The sequence below is a fragment of the Dermochelys coriacea genome, chromosome 7 (assembly GCF_009764565.3).
Source record: "Dermochelys coriacea isolate rDerCor1 chromosome 7, rDerCor1.pri.v4, whole genome shotgun sequence".
NCBI classification, from domain to species: Eukaryota; Metazoa; Chordata; order Testudines; family Dermochelyidae; genus Dermochelys; species Dermochelys coriacea.
In genome coordinates, this window is record NC_050074.1 from 64223235 (window position 1) to 64248963 (window position 25729).

Below are 25729 nucleotides of genomic sequence, written 5' to 3' on the forward strand. Positions count from 1 at the left end.
AGATTTCCTTTTGTTTAAATGGCAGGTAAATAAGATGTGCTGAATGGAATGTGTATACCTGTTTTTGTGTCTTTTTGTAACTTAAGGTTTTGCCTAGAGGGATTCTCTATGTTTTGAATCTGATTTCAGGTATTTACCATCCTGATTTTACAGAGGTGATTTTTACTTTTTCTTTAATTAAAATTCTTCTTTTAAGATCCTGATTGCTTTTTCATTGTTCTTAAAATCCAAGGGTTTGGGTCTGTGTTCACCTATGCAAATTGGTGAGGATTTTTATCAAGCCTTCCCCAGGAAAGGAAGCGTAGTGCTTGGGGGTGATATTTTAGCGGGGAGACGTCTCCAAGTGGGCGGTTTCCCTGTTCCTTGTTTAACACGCTTGGTGGTGGCAGCATAGGGTTCAAGGATAAGGCAAAGTTTGTACATTTAGGAAGTTTTTAATCTAAGCTGGTAAGAATAAGCTTAGAGGATCTTTCATGAAGGTCCCCACATCTGTACACTAGAGTTCAGAGTGGAGAAGGAACCTTGACAGCCTGCCTGATTATACTTATACACTTGCCCTGTCAGAGTTTATGCTCCTTTCTATTTTCCTCAGTATGATTTGACTTCCAATTTTTAAAGGATGCCTATTTGCCTGTAACCGCCTCTTTTACCCTGTTATTTAGCCCTGGTGGCATTTGCTTGATCCTCTTACTCTTTTTTATTTTATTTTAGGGCATATATTTTAATTTGAGCCTCTATTATGGTGTTTTTAAAAAGTTTCCATGGTGCTTGCAGGCATTTCACTCTTGTGAACATTCCTTTTAATTTCTGTTTAAGTAGTTTCCTCATTTTTGAGTAATCCCCCTTTCTGAAGTTAAATGTTACTGTTGTGGAGGCTTCTTTGGTATTTTTCCCCCTACAAGCATGTTAAATGTATTGATGACATGGTCACTATTACCAAGCAGTTCAGCTATATTCACTTGCTGGTCACCTCCTCCCCATGCTGTGCTGCCCAATGCAGCAGTCTGGGAGCTGGCCTTGTTCGTGAAGACAGACGCAAAAAATGCATTGAGTACATTAGCTTTTCCACATCCTCTGTCACTATGTTGCCTCCCTCATTCAGTAAGGGGCCCACACTTTCCTTGGCTCTCTTCTTGTTCCTAACATACCTGAAGAAACCCTTCTTGTTACTCTTAACATCTCTTGCTAGCTGCAACTCCAAATGTGATTTGGCTTTCCTGATTTCACTCCTGCATGCCTAGCAATATTTTTATATTTCTCCCTGGTCATTTGCCCAATCTTCCACTTCTTGTAAGCTTCTTTTTTGTGTTTAAGATCAGCAAAGATTTCACTGTTCAGCCAAGCTGGTTGCCTGCCATATTTATTATTCTTTTTACTCATCGGGATGGTTTGTTCCTGCAACCTCAATAAGGATTCTTTAAAATACAACCAGCTCTCCTGGACTCCTTTCCCCCTCATGTTATTCTCCCAGGGGATCCTGCCCATCAGTTCCCTGAGGGAGTCAAAGTCTGCTTTTCTGAACTCCAGGGTCCGTATTCTGCTGCTCTCCTTTCTTCCTTCCATCTCATGGTCACTGCCTCCCAGGTTCCCATCCAATTTTGCTTCCCCTACTAATTCTTCTCGGTTTGTGAGTAGCAGGTCAAGAAGAGCTCTGCTGCTAGTTGGTTTCTCCAGAACTTGCACCAGGAAATTGTCCCCTACACTTTCCAAAAACATCATGGATTGTCTGTGCACCGCTGTATTGCTCTTCCAGCAGATATCAGGGTGATTGAAGTCCCCCATGAGAACCAGGGCCTGCGATCTAGTAACTCCTGCTAGTTTCCGGAAGAAAGCCTCATCCACCTCATCCCCCTGGTCTGGTGGTCTATAGCAGACTCCCACTATGACATCACTCTTGTTGCTCACACTTCTAAACTTAATCCAGAGACTCTCAGGTTTTTCTAGTTTCATACCGGAGCTCCGAGCAGTCATACTGCTCTCTTACATACAATGCAACTCTCCCACCCTTTCTGCCCTGCCTGTCCTTCCTGAACAGTTTATATCCATCCATGACAGTACTCCAGTCATATGATATCCCACCCTATCTCTGTTATTCCAATCACATCATAATTTTTTGACTGTGCCAGGACTTCCAGTTCTCCCTGCTCATTTCCTAGGTTTCTTACATTTGTGTATAGGCACTTAAGATAACTCGCTGATCGTCCTGCTTTCTCAGTATGAGGCAGGAGTCCACCCTCTTGAGCTCTCCAGCTCATGCTTCCTCCCAGTATCCCACTTCCCCACTTACCTCAGGGCTTTGGACTTCTTGCCCCGGTGAACCTACTTTAAAGCCCGCCTCACTAGGTTAGCCAGCCTGCTTGCGAAGATGCTCTTCCCTCACTTCGTTAGGTGGAGCCCATCTCTGCCTACCACTCCTCTTTCTTGGAACACCATCCCATGGTCAAAGAATCCAAAGCCTTCTCTCCGACACCATCTGCATAGCCATTTGTTGACTTCCATGATTTGACGGTCTCTACCCGGGCCTTTTCTTTCCACAGGGAGGATGGACGAGAACACAACTTGCGCCTCAAACTCCTTTATCCTTCTTCCCAGAGCCATGTAGTCTGCAGTGATCTCCTCAAGGTCATTCTTGGCAGTATCATTGGTGCCAACATGGAGAAGCAGGAAGGGGTAGCGATCCGAGGGCTTGATGAGTCTCGGCAGTCTCTCCATCACATCATGAATCCTAGCTCCTGGCAAGCATCAGACTTCTCGGTTTTCCTGGTCAGGGTGGCAGATAGATGACTCAGTCCCCCTGAGGAGGGAGTCCCTGACCACCACCACCCGCCTCCTTATTTTGGGAGCGGTGGTCATAGTACCACCATCCTTGGACGGTGCATCTCCACCAATTGGTGGAGTCTCCTTCTGCTCCCTTCCCTCAGATGTATGATCTAGTCCACTCTCCGCATTAGTACCTGTGGAGAGAACATGAAAATGGTTGCTCACCCTTATCTGCATTGCTGGTACATGGATGCTCCTCTTTGTAGTATTTAGATTTCTTAGTATGTGTACACAGCTTCAGAGATTGTCTCTGTACTTATATGAACCATCCAAACTTATTGAAAACTCCACAAGGCCATGTGCCCTTCTTTTCCCCTTTTCAGCCCTACCTAGCATTCTCTTCTTATAGGGAGGAATCAGTGGCCTGATACTTTTCACTGTGCCTTTGTTAGATGCACAGCTCAGCCAAACTCACTGACAACCCTATAATTCCAGAAATGGCGGGGTGGGGAGGGGAGATGAGTAGCACCATCACCCATCTACTTCAGCTCTCACTGCCAGATCTTGCCCCTTGCTGTGAGAAAATGAATCAAAAGGGCATCTGATAACATTGCTAATGCCCTGGCTCAGTCATTCAGAAAACTAGAACAACTTTTGTTAGAGGGGAAGGGGATGGTCCTGTGGTTAAGGCATTGGACTGACAGGAGACCTAGGTTCATGATTTACCTCATAGGTGCCTACTTCCTGGGTGCTCTGGGGTGGAAGCACCCATGGGAAAAAATGCAGCCCTGTCAATCAGCTCCTCTCTCTCCTCCCCAGTGCCTTCTGCCCACTGATGGGACCTACTGATCAGCACCTCCCCCTCTGCGCCCCAGTGCCTCCCACCCGCCAGTGATCAGCTGTTCAGTGGTGTGGAGGAGGCACTGGGAGGAGCAAGGGTGGGGTGCACTCAGGGGAGGGGGCAGAGCATAGGCAGGAAGAGGCAGGTTGGGAATGGGGCCTTGGGGGAAGGGATGGAGTGGAGGGGCCCTGGGGCAGAGTGAGGGTTGAGCACCCCCCAGCACATTAGAAAGTCAGCGCCTCTGGTTTGCCCCCTTGTCTACCTCTGCCATTGTTCCCCAGAATGGAACTAATATTATCTCCTTAGCTCGCAGCTTTGAGGATAAATTCGTTAAATGTTGTGAGGCACACAGATTCTATAGTAATGGAAGTTGTATAAGTACATAGACTGAAAGCAAACTGATCTGGGCAAATTGAATGCAAATATTTTTCCCTCATAATCGGACTAACAATCAACATTTTTGCTCTAATTGTTTGGCAACTATAGCTGTGGCTGGGAAATTTTTAATAGAAGGGAAGCTCTTTACATACATCTTTATACATACCACAAAATATAATCATATTTATTTAAACCACAAAAATAGGCATTTACATTTCAACACAAATCCAAACTAAAAAATCAATGTTGGTAAATATTTTGCCCAGGGCCAGTAAAATGAATGTGTGGGCACTGTTCAGAAAGCCTGCTGAAAGCGTGGCTCATAGCTTTTTATCAGAGAGAAAATTACCCTCCACAAAGTATAGGTGCAGTATGGCTAGTTGATGCATTAACATTCATATACTCTACCACTTCACTGTTGGAAAAATTAGCATTGACCTGAAGGGATCATCGCTAATGCTGATTTATTCTCTCCATTGCTCACTCCTGAGTTTCCCTAGAGAAGATCCTGCCAATTAAGCAAAAGTAAGCCAAATTGTGTGTGTTGTGGTATCTGAAGTTGACTACACCCCATGAGAGACTGACAAATTAATTTTCAAGGCTTACTGTTCACTCTGTAGCCAGTTCTGAAATGGAAAGCTCAGCATTTTATCCTCTTAATCTGTTCTCTTAATTTTTTGAAACACAAATTAAATCACATAACAATTTAATAAGCATTAAAAAGTGTAGTGAACCAGATAATGAATAGAAGCTCATATTATTTTCTTTAGCTGCTTCATTCTTAATTTATTTTACATATTTTCTTTTTTCTGAGAGTGTTTCCTGCACTATGTAGGATTTCAGGAGATTTCTGTTTCTTTTCTTTTTTTCCCCTCCCCAAAATGAAACATGATTTAAAAAATAATGATTTGAACAAACTATTGTTTACCAAGACATAACAACAGCGATAATAAATAACCCAATGTATGTAATACCTTTACTGCTCTGTTAATCTCAAGGCAGTTTAAAGAAGTGGATAAATACTATTTTCTGCAGATTGGAAAATTAAAGCACAGAGAGACTGAGAGAACTGCACATGGTTGCACAGCAAAACAGTAGCAGAGTCAGAATAGAACGCATTTCTCCTGATTATTAGTTCCACATCACTATCTATGGTGCCTTGTTGCTAATTTACAGTTTATCTGAACCTCCTTGGTGTTAGCGCAAATATTGATTTGTGGCCAACTGTTAAAAAAGAGGCAGAATACTTTCTATGGCATATAAAGGCTAAAGAGTATAATAGGAGATTACCATAAGGGTATCTGGTTACTCAGCCGCGGTATGCATGGTATACTTAGAGAAGCAAATTATGCCAGGTCATCCAACAATAGGCTGACATATTACAGTATTGCCAACCCCCAGATTTAAAACAAAATAAGAGTCTGACTTCAAACAATCATGTTTGCCTAAATCCTGATTTTTTAAAATAATTTAATGGGGAAGCCACCCACCCTCTGACCCCCCACCAATTTGTGTGGGATTATTTCAGACTGCTCTAGAAAAGAATTTTATTTTACTTACTAGACGCACATGAGAATTGCATACAATTGTTTAATGGGAATCTACCAAGGACAAGGCTCAGATTCAGTGAGTATTCAGCAGTACAGCATACTAGCACTTATCTCCAGCTGCTATCTTGTTCTGCAGCAAAATGAAAATCTCAAACTGTTATGTTAATGAAGAAAATCTCAAAAATGTGAACCAAGTGTAAAAATGACAGGTTTCAGAGATGTCTACAGGAGTCTGCTGATAGCCTAGGTCAGGAGTGCTAAGAGGTATGAACTGCCCATTCATCTCTGTGAGGGGTTAACTCAGATGGCTGAGGATAATTTAAATGTCAAGGTTGTTAGCTATTTCATTCCTCCTGCAAGAAAGGAGGAGGGTCATAGATCTGCACAATTCATTGCTGGAGACTTCAGCCCCTTTCCACAAGTGGGTGGCTATGGGAGATACCACCACATTTATTTTTCCCCAGTCAAGAAGGAGCCAAGCAGAGGTCAGAGAGCTACCACAATCATATTTTGAACATCTGCCCAATTTGCTGTAAGCAATGACTCATTTTTGTGTTTCACATAGGTGAAGCTTACATTGTCGGCACAGCTTGGGAGTGCTCCCACTTCATTTTGACACCTGACTAAGGACTAGAGCCATTACAGTCCAGTGCTTACAATGCTTGCATACCACTCGTGGTACACATATCACACTATCAAATAGTTACAATAGCAAGACTCCATTTCACTTAGGTGGGGGGAAGGTAATGGAGAGGGGAATGTGTGGGTGGATGGGGGAGATTTTCAAAGACACAAATGGCAATTAAGCACCTAACTTAAGTGCCTTTCAAAATCTCAGCCCAGGTTTTTGAAAATGTAAATTAAACATCAATGCTCTGTTTGCAATGCAAAATCTGGAAAGTTACTATAGAGATATAATATTTAAAAAAGCAGTTTGAATAGGTGGAATAAGGCACAATAGTTGCAAGCCCTCTAATGAAAGTTGTATCACATGCAGAAATCTCTTCTAATAACCAAAATCGTTTGCACTCTTCTTGGATAAGAACAGCCCTATGCACTTAGTTCTTATTGAAGATTAGTGTATAAAACAAGTCTGAAGTTTTTACAGCAAGTTATTTTTGAGTTATGAATAGAGAAAAAAGTTAGAACAATTTTTAAAATGTGATAAACTACTCCTTTTTCAATAACTAAAAATGGATTGTCCAATTAGCCTCACACCTTTCAAAAAAATTGTATCCTCTGGGAAGAACACACACACTCAAGCCAAGTAATTCATAAAGGGAGTTTTTTTTTCAATGAGTTTGGCATAAGGGTATATGGCCTTCATTACAAAGGTATCCGAGTATTTCACAGTCTTTAATATATTTATCCACATAATACCCATGTGAGATAGGGAAATACTGTTTTCCCAAATTTTGAGAAGGGAAGCAGAGGCAAAGAATGATTAAGTGACAAGCCCAAGGCCATACAAGAAGACTATAACATCATTGAATTGAACCCTGTTTTTTCCAGTTGCCAGACTAGCATCCTAGCCACTTCATCATTCTTCCTCTGTGTGACCCTCTAACATGACACTGATTTAGCAATTGTCAATGAAATTTCTTTTACATATGATTTCTGTTCATATTTCTCTAGACATTGAAATTCAGTTAATAATTGTGGTGCCTGGTATCAGTGTTGTAATTTAGCAGTAGTTACAGGAGAATTTCTACGTTGGTGGTACTCTGCTAGAATGACAAGTTCTCATGGAATTTGCAAATTATTTTCCTAGAAAAGGAAGATAAAGGAGAGAAAAAATAATTTACTGTAGCTAACCCTGAGAATATTATGGTGGTTGTGGCAGCTCCTGCTTTAGTTCAGATTAAATCTGGACAAATTATTTATACCGCCCCCCCATTTTTGGTTACTCATAACTTTCCATCATTTGGAACCAAATTTTGCATGCTTCATCTCAGCCTATGGGTGATTTGTATTAGCTAGTTTGAAGAATATTTTTCCACCATTTTTGAGTAATGGGTAAGGGGGCAGAGTTAAGGTTGTGTTTTTCAATTTAATTTTCACATTCTCTGAATTTGGTGCATTTTAAGTTCAAAACCTTAATGTTACACCAGTGTTTGGTTTTGTTTTATTCCATTAATGTTGATCTGACCTTAGAATATCTGGACAGTCCAGGCTTGGTCTCTACCTCTCTGGGCTTATGCAAAGGTAGCACCCCTACTAGAAAAGAAAAAACATATGCTCCTGTCTCGTGACTCCCTTTACCTGACCTAGGTGCAGCATTGGGCCTATGTAGCCAGAAAGATGAATTATCCAAATAAAGAAACCCTGGACAGGTAGCAGTGATGGATCTGTGGCAGAAAGGAATGGTGTGGAGGAGCATCCCTTACTATGATAAAATAAGAATGTCTTGTATTTATTGGGAGTGTATGGATTCCATTTTGAAAAATGCCACTTATACTAGCTTACTCTTCTTCCTTTAGGGGCAGGTATCTTGTGAGCTTCAAAAGAGCAAGTTAGCTATAGACACACAAATCTAAGTAGGCCCTGATATTTCAGATTTCAGTGACACCAATGTAATTAATCTTTAATCAGATTAATTACAATGAAACAGCAGAACCTTGTTTTGCGTCAATGGCTCTATGACTAATGACCTTGAAATACACGTCACAGATAAATAATTGGCCCTTCAGCTATTTCATGTGTCTTTATAGACATGCAATCATGATCTATGGCAGACACAGCCATCTCAATTAACTTAATCACTAGATCATTATAGATCATGTTACATTAGTATATGTTCAGGGGATACAATTTACTGGTGACAGTGCTAGGATTTTAACCCCACTGGAATTATCTGTATGCTCCACAAAGCAGTTTGGATGCATTAAGCTTGTGCTTTGGACTTTAAAATGTTAATATTGTAAACTAAAGATACACTTTGTGTATCATAAATCTAAGTGTCTATTCTTCCTGTGCACTCAATAAATATACTTCTCATCAACTTTTAATTATGTTGTTTGCATTACTCTGTCCTGAAGAGGATAACACTCTGTAAATCATCTACTTCTGGTGTACGCTATAGCATAAGTTTAGTTAATTGAAATGCAAGAACTAATAAAATATATGTTTTAATCTTGTAAAACTACATACTACAGTTGGAAAAATAATTCAAAGAGGTTTTTATTTATTATAGTTGAGTGTAAGATGGTACTACAAGAGTTTTTAACTGGGTTGGATGTGCACAGAGCTGCTGCGTGGTGGGTTGCTTGTGAATTTCAAACCATGAAAAATCTACTGGCTACAGTGCTGTAATGGGGAAAGTCAATGAGCTTATATGCACTGGAAAGCTATTATAAAAGAACTCATTTTCCCCACAGAACAACTTCATTCTAAGTTGAAGTTTACTATAACTAGGTTGCCATCCATTGAAACAACCATAGACTTTTGGGGAACTTAATTCTAATTATAGAAAATCAAATTCACTATAAATGGGTTCTAAAGTACCTGTTCCAAGAGTTTCATTAGAACCAAACTCTACCACTTCACTCAAAACTTACATACAGGCAGCTGGTGTGCTTTGACCACTGTGTTCATTTTGTTCATAATCTTCTCATAGTTACCTTGAATGTCCTCATCTTTCTGTTGTATCCACCTGTTGTTTCCTGTATTATGTAAGTTCTTCGGGGCAGGCGGCTTTTTGTCATGTGTTTGTACAGTGCCTAGCACAATGGGGCCCTGTTGAGGCCCCTAAGTGCTGTCCAGAAGTGCTGGAACTGTGGGGAAAAAAAGGGTCCTTAGCCATCCCACTTTTTGAAAGTGGACAGGCCTGCCTGGCCCATCCACTTTTTGCCAGGGGGAACTCTCCCCCTTCCCCTCCTCTTCCCCCCGTGGCCTCATTCCCCCCGGCCAAGCCAGTGTGGAACTCGGCTGGGGAGCCCGGGCAGTTGTGCGAGTTACATGGACCCTCCACCTGCCCACAATATGGAGGAGGAGTCTGAGAGCAGCCCCCTGCCCATGTCCCTGCCTGTCCCAGGAAGGTGAAGATAGCTCACCATAGCTGCCTGTGTGGTTCTCCCCAACTCAGCTCCAGGTGGGGGGACAGGGGGCAAGCGCGGCCTTGGAGCTGCAGCCCGGCCATGGTAAAAGCTGCATGGGCAGCTGTGAGGAGTCATGGACTCTTCACCTGCCCTTGGAGGAGGGGCAGGGAAATGGGCAGGGAGCTGCTCTTGGCAGACTCCCTGCACTGCGGTCAGGTGGCGGGTCTGCTGCAGGTCCCCATAGCTGCCTGTACAGCTCTTTCCATGGCTGGGCTGCGGCTTCGAGGCCCCAGCTGGACCCAGGTCAGAGAGAACTGCATGGGCAGCTGTGGGGAGCCTGAGTCCCTCCACCTTCTCTGGGCTGAGGACATGGGCAAGGGGCAGCTTTCACCCCCCTCCAGTGCGGGAGAGCTGGGCTCCCCAGCCCCACTCTGGCTGTCAGCTTGGCTGAGGGTTGGGAATCTGGAGAAGAGGAGGGGCATGCCCTTGGGGTGAAGGGGAGGAGCCTCAGGGGACAGGGCCTTGAGGAGAAGAGGGAGGCAGGACCTCTGGGGGGCAGAGTCCTTCACCCCCTCACTCTTGGGAAGGCTCTAATGCCCTTGGTGTTGCCCTAATATATATAATAATTATAACATGGTGCCACTGTATAGTGTAGGCTATTCTTGTGAGAGCTGATTCAAAGCCTAGTCAAGTCAATAAGAATCTTTCCATTGACTTAAACGGACTTTGGATCAGATCCCTGGTGTTCCCGGCCCAAATTTACGCAAAGAGTTTCAGAAAACCATCCTGTCAAGAAGCAGGGCCTGCAGCAGAGCCATCTCTGGGCAACCTAACAACTACGGCCTGTAGTAGGCTGCCTAATTGGCTACAATGCCTGATTGATTGGAAGAGTTTGAAGACTGGCTCCTAAACTCAGCAGCAGTATTAGTTCAGCAGCTGTTTGAAGCATTCCCCCATGGCTGTGATAACTCATGTGCCCGCTTGTTCCCAGCGTTGTTCCTGTTTCTCCAGCCCTGCTCCTGCCTTGACTCGCTCCAGGTAATCCAGTTCTGACCCTGGGCTCTGATTCTTGACTTCAGTTGTGGTATCTAGTCTCTGACTTTATTTCTGACCCTGGGCTCCAGCTCCTGCTCTGGCTGTGATTCTTGGCTCTGGCACTAGGCCTCTGACTCAGCTCTGACTCTGGGCTCTGATTCCTAGCTACCTATGCCTGCTCTAACCACCAGGCTCCATGGCCCAATCAGTGACACTCCCAAACTTTTTGGTGTAAACCCAAACCAATGCTTTTGAGGTTTGATATCATTGGAGTATACCAGACAAACATATTACTAGTAGAGATGATTATGAACTAAACTCCAAATTCAAACATGCTGAACTTTGCAGACATTTGCATGTACAATCTGCAGTTCATGAATCTATGCATATTATAGGCTAACCATGTTCCTTGGATTAAACATGCCCAAACTTGGGAGTCCAGGTCCAAACTTCACAGCTGGTACAGATCTATAAATTGGGCTAAGCCAAACCCTTCAGTCAGAATGTCCCTGAACTTTAGATAACCTTGGATCTAACTTCTGAGTCTCATGTTTTATATTGGGCTCACCTGGAAATACACTGTTGCTAAACAGAATGAAAAAAAGGGATTATACCAATTAACATTTTATCTAGGCATTTCTATCTTATCACAAAGTATAGAAACAGTGGAAGTAATATAGGAAAATGGTAAAAGATCTCAGTAGCAGGGCAACTTTTGATACTAGGCTATAGGAAAGAGAAGAAATGGAGTAAACATGAAAAATTAAACACCCCATTGATAGAAACAAAATGTTTCAGAGTAGCAGCCGTGTGTGTGTGTGGGAAGCAATATGGATTTTCCAGGAGCATATTTCTTTGGTGTAGAAATTCCATAACTTGGATAAACTATGCACTATTCACGTTCATATTAACTTTTACTTTGGAACCATCATTTCATTTGCTTACAGGTAAGCTCTTTTTAATATGCAAGATACATTTTTATGCTCATTATCCTATTCTCTTTCCAGTAAGAAGTCTATGGACCAAATTTAGACTGTGTGAGCAGATGCAAATGGTCAGTGGCATGCATTTGCTTATAGCAGGGCTGAATTCTTCCGAATGCTCTTAGCAAAAGAAAACTCAGCTTTATCTTCATGTAGTTTGAAGCAACAATTGTGTTTGCTAACCCGGGACTAGACACTTGATACAGAATAATTGTTCAGTTAGCAGACTCCTTCCAGTGGCTAGAATCATTGTGTCTGATCCTGCAGTCTGACACTGGCAAAATACCCAGTTACTTCAACTGAAGTTTTGTATGTGTCACGATTACGGGACTGAGCTCTTTGTGTGGGTTTCCTTATCTGAACATTGGATTTAACATGGTCCAAATTCAGCAGCAATCCTGTAAAAGAAGTCTCTTCACTCATCACCATTTATGTTAGGGCCTGATGTTGAAATGTGATGAGCATTCCCAGAAATGGGATTTGAGGATGCTCAGCATTTAGCCAGGAGAATCTGGGCTAAGCTTTGGCAGATGCAGGTGACCCACTGCATATGTTACCCTAGTACTGCCTACAGTTGCTTAATTCATATTGCTTGAATAGGCAGATGACTATAAATGTAACCAGAATTGTAGGACAGGCCTCCAATGCTGCACATATTTTTATTTTTGACCTTATTGTATCAGTGGACTTGGTGTGGGCTCACCAGATGGAAATCTGTGACTTGGCATCAAGAGGTTAAAATCTGGCTGATTGCTGTTGTTGTTAAAAGCATTCTGGCACCTGGGATGGGATTAAGGCAAAGGTAGCTGAAGAGAAAGACCAAACTGGTGGCTGTCAGCCAGTGAAAGCAGCAACAAAAACTTGAAATCTTTTATATGCTTATTCAGTTCTAAACAGCTGTTGTGGTGAATTGTGGTGGGTGGGGTTTTTTAATTATTATCCTTCACTAATGCTCCTCCTAAAAGCATGTTCAGGATATATTTTAGTTCAAGCTAAAACACTATCTGAAGGCACAGGTATTTAAGGACAACAAAAGTTTCTTGTTCTTTTAACTACTGCTGAGGCAGTTAAGAACGCTGTATGCTTTTTTATAAACAGCCTTCTTGCGTCCCCTCCCCCTAGGGTGATTGTGTTTTATTGATGGAGTGGACTCTTCTCTAACCCCAGCACATACTGTGCTATGTTTAACATTAGAGTAGCCTGGAGCTCTGAATCAGTATGCTTGACTTTAAACACAAACAGCAAAACTAAAGCTTGTTGCAAACAATGACATTTACTCACATTATCACCAGGCAGAGAAAGTCACAGAGATAGAAACTGCTCTTTCTTTTTAATTTGGGCAGAGGGAGAGAATATGTGATCCCTGGAGGCATTCATTGCTTCTATAATGGATCCCATCTGACTAGGGTTACTCTGTGATATTCTTCAGTCGCAGAGCATCTACATTCTGTGTGTGTGTGTGTGTAGGGTCAATGTGCTTGGGTCTATGATCTTGAATTGACATTGTGTACTGAATTAAGTAATCATGTTGTGCATCTTAAAAAAAAGATTTTCTGTGTGTGTGTGTGTGTGTGTGTGTGAGAGAGAGAGATAGTTCTGTTTTGTATTCTTCTCCCAGTAGCCTTCCTTTTACAAGCCTCTATTCAACCTTTAAGTGTACTTTAACTGTACTTTCTCAGTACAGGTTGCAATTAATTAAAAGGCTTCAAGCAGAGTGATACGTTTATGAAAAGTGGCTGGGATTACCCAAAATTTCAGAGCTCCACTCTAGAGTGAGGATTATAAGCAATGGGTGAGATTCCAGCCTTGATGAAGGGGGGAAATAAGCTCAGTAGGAGTGAGGGAGGATCAGCATTCATTCTGAATGTTCTGAATTTTATTGCTTTGTGTCACAATCTTAATGTTGTTTAAACACAGCATTTTTCCTCTCTCTGTCTCTCTTCAGGGGGGAGAGTTTTAAGGGGGAGGAGGAGGAGGAGGATGTTAAATTCCAAAAGGGAGTTCAGAACCCCATGAGCTGAAGCAATCAGGTGTAGCTGAGTCAAAAAAATGTTTTTAAAGGAGCTAGCTATTCTTATAATAGGGGTTTGCTGATCAGATGTTGGGAAAAGAAGCTCAGGTGATATAAGATGCCTTGCTCATGTGGTTTGGGATTCTGCTGGTTATTAATGACATTAAGGGAATGTGACTCCCTAGTGACTTTAATATGGAGTGGGGTTGATTTAATAAGAACCCTTAAGTTAAGAAATCCCAGAGAGGTTTTACATTGCTTAACTTGGGCTTGTTGTGAACTTTCTCTCAGATAATCATACCCTGACCTTGCCACAGAGGCTAAGGGGGAAAAAATACAGAAAAATACAACACTCACATGAGACATGTACTTGACCGGATAAAGCACAAGCTGGGTGTATCAGTCCTAAAGGAGAAACTTTTGGAACCTGGAAAAATTTGTCCTATAATCCCTATGTAAGCAAAAAAAGGTAAAAGAAGAGAGAGAGAATTGTTGTAGAAGCAGAAGAAAAACAGAATAATGCAGAAAGAAAAGAGCAAGAGATGGGGAATTGCGTGTGTGTGGTTTGAAATTGGCAATGCCTCTGTCTTCTGTTTCTTGCTCTTTTACATTTCTACGGACTTTGCCTGACTGCAGAAACGACAGCCATTTTGTTCTCCAAAGTGGTTCAGACAGTCCCGTACTGTGGCTTCTTTACTTCTAATCTAAAAGAAAAGTAATTTTTACATTGAACTATGTGGTTGCTCATTGTATATGGAGAAACACAGTAGAGGAGGAATCGGGAAGAATGGGAAGAAGACAGAGAAAAATTATACAAGGACAAAAAACTCAGCTATAATGTGGTAAGTGTGCATCTTATTGTAAAGTCTCTGTGCTTGATTTAAGAACGGTATTAGGTGGAAAGTATTTTGGATAATTCTTGTTCTTTCTACCTGTAATGGGTTTTATGTGCCATTATACCCCAATAGTCAGTGTGCATTATTTGTCCCCCTCTGTGCCCAGTCCAGAGAATATGGGTCTCTTATCGCTCTCAGCTTGAGACCCTGGCTCTTTCATTCAAGCTTTAGAATGGTTTAAGCTGTGGACATCGTTGGTTCAATTCCTCATTTAGGCCAAAATGATAGATGTGACACCATTGCTGTATAAGACCCAGAAAGCGATTAAACCTCTTCCTGGGCAGACAGGAGCTGGTCCTTGAACACTAGCTGATAGCCGGCAGCTGTGGCTCTTTAAGCTGCTGGAAGATGGAACTTGCTGCTCTGCATTTTTGGAGGGTGAGGGAAGGGAAAACCACAAAATGATAGCAGAGAATTCTAGGGGAATGGAGAGAGATGCTCTCTAATTTTCCTCTGGAAAGGGAGGCTCATGACTGAGACTCAGGCTTACGGGTAAAGGGGGTTTAGGAGGAATTTACTGTTTGCCCTGAATTAAGGAGGGACAGACTGTCTGGGACTTGAAAAACAGCCTTGGGTTTGTTTAATTTTGTTTGGGGACCTATTGCCAAAGCAGCCCTCCCTTGACTGGGTTGTCTTTCCTAGACTGAGTCCAAACTATGTGGTTTTTTTTTCTTTTCTTGATTTGTTTTTAGGACCTGTTTTAAAGACATCACAATCCCATTTCCCTGAGGGGTGACTGGTGATCCTGTTACTCTGCCACTTAAATGCATTTAACGTATTTCTTTTAAAGAGTTCTTTATGGAGATGGGTATATGGTTTAGAAGAAATATGCTTTTTACTATTTTTGGCTTGATGGTGAGAAAATTGTGATTTTCCTCAACTTATTGTCTCATCTTATTAGCCAAAATGTACTGCTAGTTGGCTTATTACAAGAAGTTAAGTATCAGAGTAGTAGCCGTGTTAGTCTGTATCCACAAAAACAATGAGTCCGGTGGCACCTTAAAGACTAACAGATTTATTTGTCGTGTCAATATAGTTATGCTTGCATTTGTAATTTTCACTCCATGCATCAGAAGAAGTGGGGTTTTTACCCACGAAATCTCATGCCCAAATAAATGTTAGTCTTTAAGGTGCCACCAGACTCCTCATTGTTTTTACAAGAAGTTTGTGTATTTTAAGTTTGAGCTGTTTTGGTTGGTTTCAATTGTACATATAAGTCAAATGAGGTATTACTATTTTCTGATTGGTTAAGTGTTACTGTTAGAATCAGTTTGTCAATACCAATACTCATGACTGCAAATCTTAAATTCTCAGTGCAGTATTTACTTAAAACTTGCCATTGCTGCTATCATGCTTGCCAGTAAACTCATTTGGTAGAATATTTATGCAAAGTATGATACATATCTTCACACTAAGTCTGAACTGAACCTTTTCTGTACTTTAAAAAAGTTTCAATTTAACCTTTTTAATTTTTCTGTGACTCTGCACTTTCTGATTCCAGATAGGACTAGCGGTAGCTACATAGAGCATGTTATGAATTCTGTTACACCATCTTAGATTATAATAAAGTATGTGTGCATTTGCTATGATTGCAGAGAGGAGAGGGGCTGAAGTCTGCATATTATGAGGAATCAGACAGCACTTCTTGTCTGTAATAGTCCTCAGAAATTTTCCCTTTTTAATAACTGATTTTAAAATTACAATTTGTGTATATTTTTAAATCAATTCTCCATTCTTTCAAAGCTGTCTGAACCTTTGTTTTCCCTTAGAAGATGGCCCAGATTTTATTCTTTAATGTAGTCCTTGATTTATTGAATATCCACATTTCCCTGGATAGTACCATCTTTTGAGTTATACATCATCAGAGTGAGTCATTCTGGTGATGTATTATATTAATACATCATCAAAGTGCCTTGCTCTGCTGTTGCACTAATGATATGTTAGTGTAATACATCATCAGAGTGAACTGCACTGATGATGTATTACTTAAATGGTGATGACATTCCATGAAGGAAAGGTTGATAAGCAGGTTCAGTATAGGCACAGGAGAAAAATCAGTCAATATAGAGTATAACTGTTTCCTTGGTAGCAGTGCTGCTGCTAAATTAGTACAATAGCCTCTGATCTGCAACCTTACAGCAAGATTGAAACATGCATTATCCCCGGAAGAGGGATAAATTCAGAACACACAGTTGAAAACATTTTACTGAAGAGAGGAAAGGTGTAACTATACATATCACTAAAAAGTTAAAGGTTACATATATAGTTATATTTACTGGCTCCGAAGAGGCTGAATGAATCAAATGGGACTGAACTAGAAGTAAAGTATACATATGCTACAGAAACTACCTCAGTTGAATGAAATACAAAGGACGAATGAAATATAAGAACGATGAATATGTTGTATGCATTAAGGTGCTTGTCATTTACAAACCACTGTCTGCAATTTTTAAAACAGTCAGAGGCACCAGCACAGATTGCTGTACTTTAAAAAAAAAATTTTTTTTTAAGTTTTTCTTGTGTTGGTAGCGCTAGGTCAGAATAAGAGGCAGGGCACTGTCACTTGTCTTTAGCTATTTGCTAGGTCATGGCTAGTGTGCATTCAAATTGCTGAATTGTGCATGCACATTGAGACTTAGTATGCAAACATTAGATGTGTGACATTTTCAGTGTGTCTAACTTTGAAAATCTAGGCCTAAATTGTTGCTGTGTTAATGACCTTCACTTCTAAAGTAGTCATAGCTATATGGATCTAATAACATTTTTTAAAAAATCATGTTGGGCTATTAGTGTTAGTCCTGATCATTGCTTTTCTACAAAATTACAGAGCACTGCACCCCCATCCTCTTTTCCTCTGAATGCTCTGGTTGTCTGACCTTTCAGAGATGTGTGGTCACTCTCTCTGAAAGTCTAGAAGTCCTGCTAGTGCTGATAGGTCCGCTACTAGAATATGCATTATGTGGCTCACGGCACTGGCGTAGCTGCCTCTTCATGGATCCTTCACCTGACAGGTGATACTCTGAGAAACAAGGAGGGTGAGGTAATATCCTTTATTGGATAAACTTCTGTTGGTGAAAGATAAACTTTCAAGCTACAGATAGCTCTTCTCCATGTCTGTTTGCAGCTTCATGTAACTTTACATTAGAGCAAGACAGCACGCTCTAAGCTGTTTCACAAGCAGCTACCCCTACTTCTAAATCCCAATCCTCACTTCTTCCATTTCTGCCCCTATAGCTACCTTTCTAGATATAGAACCTGGCTCTCAGCACCTAAAACAAGGTAGGACTAAGGTGGGTGAAGAGACTTATGTCATTCATTTTTCTCTTCCAGTCTTCCCCTGTCCCATTTGTTCTTTTCATCTCATTTCCTTTTTTAGTTCTTTCTCCTGTTTCTGTTTCTTTCTCTATAGGTGGTTATCATATAAACTTGCATAATGTGGTAAAATGAATGTAGATATAAATTGGGCTTAAAATAATACACATGGCACCAGTTTTTAAAATGAAATCTAACCAAAATGTTCTGGGGGAACATCTCCAAGATGCCTATAGAGGGGCAAGTCAACTGTTTCCTCACGCTTTCAGGTATCACCAGCCTCCACTGCCCAGGAGTCAGAATAATTATCTCAAGCTTATATTTAGAAATGAATAATCCAGAACTACCTATTATTTGTGCCAATACTGTAGGGATCTCCAAAACAGCTATGCCTCTGCAGACCCTCTGTCATGTCTCCCCAGGATAAATTGCCCCATAAAGTTGTACTTTAACAAATGAAAAGATAATACCAGAAAACTAGTGTAACTATCATTGCCAGGCTATTCCTCAAAATACTACTCTCAGGAGACAAAATAAATACAATGTCATTCAGTGCAAGAATAGGGTCACCATTAAAAAATAAAATTGACATTTGTAAGTAATTATTTTTACTACATTGTTTGTGATATTCCATTTGCTAAGTGTATACTGAAGTCTAGGGAATATTGCAAACACTAAGGTAATATTCAGATAGGAAAACAGTAAAGGTTTCAGTGGCAGCCATTGCAGATAATAGCGTTAGAAGCAGTATTTCCCAAACCATATATATGGACCTTAAAAAAAACAAAACAAAAAACAAAAAAACTTAGTTCTGATTCTGTTCTCACTTGCACGGGGGTAGTCTTATTGAGAAACCTGAAGTTAGGCCTGATTTACAATTGTATAGAAGAGTATATGCCTCTTGAGCCTGTACAAGGCACAATGAATGGGCTGTCCACGCCACACAAGGCATAGCATGTTAAATGAGGTCACTTAACTTGATAGCCTGTACCTGGGGAAGAGCCAGGGATTGAAAGGCTGATTGAAGATGGAGCCCAGCTGAGGAGGAACAGGCAGGATTGGTATGCCAGGAAGTTGGGAATGTAAAGAAAACTAGTCTGCAGTCATTCCCTGTGAGAGGGGAGGTGTGTTTGGGGCTCAGATGTAGGTAGTCTGCAGGCACTCCCTGGCAGGAGGGAGTTTGGGCTGATAAACCCAGAGATGGGGGAGGCTAGGAGATAAGAGCAGAGAAGTCCAGGGAAAACAGCAACAGGGTCTGGATGCAAGCAGACCTCAGTTGCTGGACAAAGGGTCCTTGGACTGGATCCTACAGGAATCGGTGGGCTCTGGTTCCCCTACGCTATGGGGAAGTGGCATAGACTGGGCAGTGGAGCTGAAGACTGCCTGGGACAGTCGTCTAAGGGGAGAGGTATAGTGATTTGGCTAGAGGGCTGAGTCAGGAAGGAGTACCCCAAGTCTTAGAGAGAGAGAAAGGAGCCATGATGTGAGGAAATGGGTGCTGGACTTGAAAGGAGATAATCCCCTAAGCACCCAGGAGGAGGTGGTCTAGCGGTGAGGGAACCCCATGCAGGCTTACCTAAATGTGCTCCTGTCACTGTGTTTCATATGATTTATGGGTGTGACAGACTGACAATATCTTGTAATTTCCTGAACAAACCTTATGGAATTAAGATAACTTAATTCAGTAAAGTTTCAAATGGACAGGACTCCTGGTCCATGAACTGCCCCGATCCTTAGGGTAGGGTTGGAAGGACTGGGCCTACTGTGGACCCATAAGACTTTGTGCTTATGAGCTGAAGCTGTGTTGAATTTCTTACCACAAAGGAAACTCTCTGGATGTGGTCTTGAAGGACTGCTCCTGCCAGAGCCCAAGTTAGGATTGGGGAGGGGTTCCCTCTGGTAAGATTATTAGAATGCATATAGGATCTTTTATTGTTTGCAATGTTTTCTCTATAATGCTTTTACCTTAAGAATTAAATAGGCTTTCCTAAGAAGTGCTGTCTGGGTAATGTATGACTGTAGAAGTTGCACCTGTTTAACTGCCTCTAGTGAGAAAGCAAGCAGGTGAGCTGTCTTTGCTGGGTATAACACTTGAAGGCAGAAAACTGCAGCCTGGAAACACCCTGGAGAGTGAGATGTGATCTGCACCCAAGAAAGGCAACGGCATGAGAGTGGGTGCCCTTGCTCAACCACAGAGAGGAAATACAGATGCAGTTGCCCTGAATTTTGACAACTGCAATCTAGCATTGCACAGTGTGCAAAAAAAATTGTCCTAATTTTGTTTGTTTGAAAAAGCATTATTGCAGAAATATATTAGTGCCCATGATTTATAAACAATGAACACTATTTTTGTCTGCTGGCCATGCAATTCCTTTCCACTCAAGGTCTAAACTGTGAATGAGAAATTATGATTGTTACAAATGGTATGACTGTCAGACCTAGGCAAGCTTTCCAGTGATGCCAACCCAAATTCAAGCACAGACTCTGTCTTGGTTGTCCAATCCAAAAATGTAATGCAAGATACTGGAGCTGACTATACAAATAAAATTTGAAGTGAGATATATAGCAGTGTAACTGTGACTGCCATGCAGTCCTGACAGAACAACCTCACTGGCTTGACCTCAATCTTGGAGGTGCAGCCAAGCAGGAACCTGGACACTCTATTTAAAAATGGATCTTTAACAACAAAATAAAAACCATGATACTACATATGCTATATTTTGAAGTGTTAAATGACTAACTGAATCAAAATAACTGCTGTTTCTCAGTAGGTAAAATTGGACCAAGCATTTAAAAAAAGGCAAAATATAGAGAGACTTCCTTTCATGAACAAAATAAATTACCTGATATATCATATATGCTTATTTTGAAATTTAAATGTTCTTCTTTAAAGTACAATGACACAACAATTTTGGTATGATTTCTCCCATAAGAATGTTGAACTTAATTATATTGTGATTACCATTATCTAGTGGCTCAACTATAGCTGCTACTTAAACCAATCACAGTGTATTACTAAGGGCCAAGTCAAAAATAGCCATTCTGTCTGTGTGCTCTAGAACTAGCTTTTCTGAGAAGCAATTATTTTAAGGTGATGACAAACTGCTTCTCTAAACCTTGTCCTGAAAGTGTCATTTGGCTAGCTTATTCATGGGTAGATGAAGCCACCTTTTATTACTTACTTATTTGACCTAATTACCTTTTTGATCTCCTTCACCATTGTGCATTCAATAGACTTTTCAGTATTAGGAGGCTGGTAGGATATCTGTTTGACTTAGAATTTGACTCCATTCAGTTTCTACTGTGAATCCAACCTCTACTCAGAAATAGAGCTTTTTTCCAAAGTTCAAAGTTTTCACGAAATCTTTCATTGAAAATTTTATTTCTTTGTATGGAGAAAAAATCCTGAACATTTTCATCTGAAATTTTCATTGAGATATATTTCGTTTTTTTGGCTGTATCTACTCAGAAATAATATTAGGTTTTATGGCATCTTTTAGGTACTGTGCTATTCCTCCACCCCTTCAATCTAATTTTATCTTCCTGTATAATTTATAAACAGGGTATTGTCATATCCCTTTGGATTTTGTAATTCAGAAATAGTTTGTTACACTAAGAGCCTGATCCAAAGCCCATTGAAGTCAATGGGAGTCTTTCAGTGGATCATCCTAACAGACAACCATGTTGAGTCAAAACGTATATGCTGCAGAATGTTCTCAGACCATCATTAGAAGAGCATAAGGGGAAGAGTGCATACCTTTCTTGTAGCCATATGTGCACATACATATTTAATGTATTTTCTCTCCAAATGTTGCCATACTAGTTAGGGACAAAGTAATAAATCTATCCATTATCTGATTAAAAACAAAATCATTCATATGCAATTGTGACAGATGTCAGGCCAATGAATATGTAAATATTCATAAACTGGCTGACAAATTGCACATATGCAAAGAGAACCCTTTATATCTTCAACATCTCATTGTGTATATTGAACATAAGGACAGGAAGTGTCTAATGTGGTTAGAGGAAATGGCAATCCAAATTTTCAGATAAGTGTGCTTTTGTTCATCAAATACATATCTTAAAAAAAGAAGTATTTACACATTTACACCTCCAAAACTTAAAAAGTTTAGCTAAAGGTAGAAGTGTTATAAATTTGAAAATAATTTGTTACAGCAACATTGAAGAAAACTCTGCTTGTTCAATAAAGGAACTGCATTTCTTTTGCAGGTTAATACGTTAACTAGTTCTACTTGCCAATAACTGAATAATCAGTAAATAGTCAGACATTTATCATGCATTAATTTGTTTATTAATTAACCATGCCTAGTAAATATTAATCATTAATTAGCCCCATATTTAGCCATTGAGAACTAGCCTTCCCAAGGAATTATTCATAGATAATTCTCCTAATAGTTTCTTTATCTTCTCTGCTTTCTACTTAACTATTTTTCTAATTAATAATTAATCTCTTTAGATAATACTTCACTAACTAGTTCCTAGTTCATGATTAGATATCCTCCCCTAGTTATAGTAATTATGATCTAGTCCTTAATAATTAACTAGGGCTTTTCCCCAGTTAATTTTTAACTACACCTCACTGGCTAATCATTAATGAGTGACTTTGCCTCAGTGTCCCACATCTGTGGTCTCAGTCTAATACCTGTGGAGCAGGTATCCCCATAAATAAAACTACCTTCAGAGCTGTCACTTTTGTTAGAAGAGACATTGATGTTTGAATTGGCCATGTAGACTAACAGACCTCCTTTGCTTCATTAAAAACTGTCCCATTGGGCAAGCACTGCTGGGAAGCTTTCAGAGCCACAGCTTGTGTCATACCTGTGCTGTGGATAGACTTCAGTCTGCAGGGCTTCAGTTGGGTATTTTATTAAGGAGGAGCTATCTCAGCTACAAGTAACTAGGTTCAGAAAGTTGCCAAGGAAGAAAAGTGTTAAATAGTTCAAGACATATTTTAATGAAAACTCTTGCTCTCAATGCCCCCTGCCTCCCAAAAAGTGTGATTTTTTTTGAAAGGACAAATACTGAATATTATGTCTCCTCATGGGCAAAAAAAAGGTGTGAGAAATGTTGGCCCGATCTATGCTCAAGCCTCCTGTTAATATCAATAGGAATTTTGCACAAGTATAGAGAGCACAATCCAGGGTCAAAATCTTCAATGCCGGTTGAGAGGATTTTTTATAAAGCTTACTTTATAAAAATTATTATAGTTGTGTGACTCCAATGCACCCTTGGTGTGTTGTTGGCCACAGGGATCAAACCAAGGACCTCTTAAGCTTAATGACACTTGTCACTTAACCAGGGCTGCAACAGGTTTATTAATCTCTAGCTCACCTAGCCCCCACTAGAGGGTCACAGAATACCACACCTAGCAGGCATGTTTTACCTACTCCCCTGGGTAGGCAGGCACATCCCAAGCTTCCCCAGCTGAATTGCCCCCCACCACTTTTAACGGCCCCTTATTGGGTCATTGGCAGCGGGGATCAAACCTGGAAGCTCTTGAGCTTAATACTTCAGCCACTGCTGTCTGAGCTAGAAGACGTGTCTCACTTAATTAAGGCTGTAACAGGCTCATCAATGTCTAGCTGGGTTACCACCACTAGAAGGGGACAGAGTGCCACACTGAGCATGCAGGGGCTACAATTGCTATAAGCCATCATGGTAATAGGGCAAAAATTATAATAATACAAACATCTTGAGTGTGTGCATGTGTTATGGCCTGGCCCCTTCCTGGGCACACACCCTGTTCAACCAGTATTTCTAATCACTAGTATGGCCTTTTAGCTCTCTAATCTTCCTCTCAGCTTACTTGTCCATAAATATCAGGTGATCATGGCTGCTTTTCCTAACTCCATTTCAAGGACCTTGCAGGTCTCTTCAAAACTCCACCGACTGACTACACCTTTGATATCTGGGTTTGAAACACCACTAACATTTTAGTTAACCAGAGTAAACATAACAAAAGCATCCAGGAGCCCTTCTGCTTCTTAGAAGGCTTCCCTTCCTGGTCACAGTCTTGCTCTCCTGATCCCTTCTGTGATCCTGCTCCCTCTCCCCTTAGGAGCCAACTGACAACCTTTCAGATTCAAGCACCCAAAGTTCCAAACGTGCAGTCTGGGAGAACCCATAGTCCAGGAGTCTGTGTCTCTGTGCACTCAGCAGCAAGTATTTTTTATGGTCTTCATCCTACTCTTCCACTTTACACTTATCCTATAGCAACATTTCATATCAAACAATTCCATGTTAACATAGTTCCTTCTCCACAGCATGTATATATACATGCAAAAGTCGGTAGCTGGGTAAACAAGGTTTCTCTTTGAACTTCAAGGACTTGAAGCAAAAATCCACTAAATCTATCATGTTTTGCCTGATTTGGGGTAAAAAAAAATCACGTAAAATGGGTATTTTTTTTTGTTTCCACCCAATTGATCCTGGTTCACGAGAGGTTTCTGAACTACTTCATTTTTGTTGTTCCTAAATCTAGCCCAGAGTTCTGTTAAAAATTAAAAAAAACAAACCAAAACCCTCTTGTACATCTTTAGTGGTTGCACATCCTTAATAATCTATCTTTGATTCATTCAAAAAGAAGTTTTGTTTAGTTGCTACACAAATATTTTCTTAATAAAAGATAATTTAGTTGTGAGCTTAGACATTGGTTTTGTATGATTCATACCAACGAAATTTAGTTGCTTTCATATTTCTGATTCAGGAAAGGTCCAAGGGTACAAACTGACTAAATTAAAACCAGTTTGTTAGAGCTGGTTTAAATTTTTCAAATTTTGAAATTTCAAAATGGAAAAAAAATGAAATATATTCACCTATTTCCCTATATTTTTGACCAGCTAAGTCAATTTTTTTTTATTTCAGGGATAAAAATCAGATAAAATTATTTAAGATTTTTGAATACTCAAATTTTCTTTCAATAAGGTCGACTGTTGTCTAAGTCAGTTAATTGAATTTATGCTATTCATCAGGTCATTCTGCCAACAAAGAAAGCAGATGGAATTCATGGTGGTGACTGTCACATATACATCTTTCTAGAGGAAACTGGACTGAGACCACCAGTTTATTTCACATTGAAATAGGCTATTGAAATGCTAGCAGATCGTCATGATTTTAAATTAGTTCTGGCTAATGCCAGACTTGATTTAGTGACCTTTAGAAGAAAGTCTGTTTTATCCTCCTATATATTTTTAATCTCAACAACAGTGGAAGGAAATTCCAATTTGGGATAAAAACAAATGTTAAAATATTGGAATTTCCTGTTTTTTCACTCAACTCTAGATATGACTATGGATAATATTACTTTCCACATCTATTTAGATTTAGGTATTTCTGCTGTCATTTATTACCTGCCTTAAACAGTGTTTTGGGGCTCAATACTTATGAAGTGCTTGAGATCTTTGAAAGGTAGGTGCTGTTGACTACTACTCATTTATTATTAATGGGTCAAATCTTAAAATCCTTTCTCAGTCAAAATTCCCATTAGGAGTGACTTCAGTGGAAGTGTTTCCTCAATGAGATCTAAGAAATTAGCAAGGACTTCAGGATTTTGGCTAATTATGAGGAAACAACTCCTGCTCCCAAATGAACCTCCACTCAGCTGTACTTTGTGAAGTGACAGAAGATGAGGTGAAATATGCCGCCCATGGACTCAGTCCATAATGTGCTTTATTGATGGTGTGATCACTACAGCATCTAAAACATTACTGAAAACAGTTTAACTTTTGTGAAAATAAACAGTGAGGAAGTAGGGGTTGGGTTTTACCTTATGATGAAGAAGAACGGCTTGTTCTACCCTCAGCAATCTGGGATCTCTCTTGATGTTTGCAAAGATGCCTATTGTGTTGTATACCAGAGTTCTACTTCACAGAGGGTTAATGGAGCGGGTTCTGAGGTGTTCTA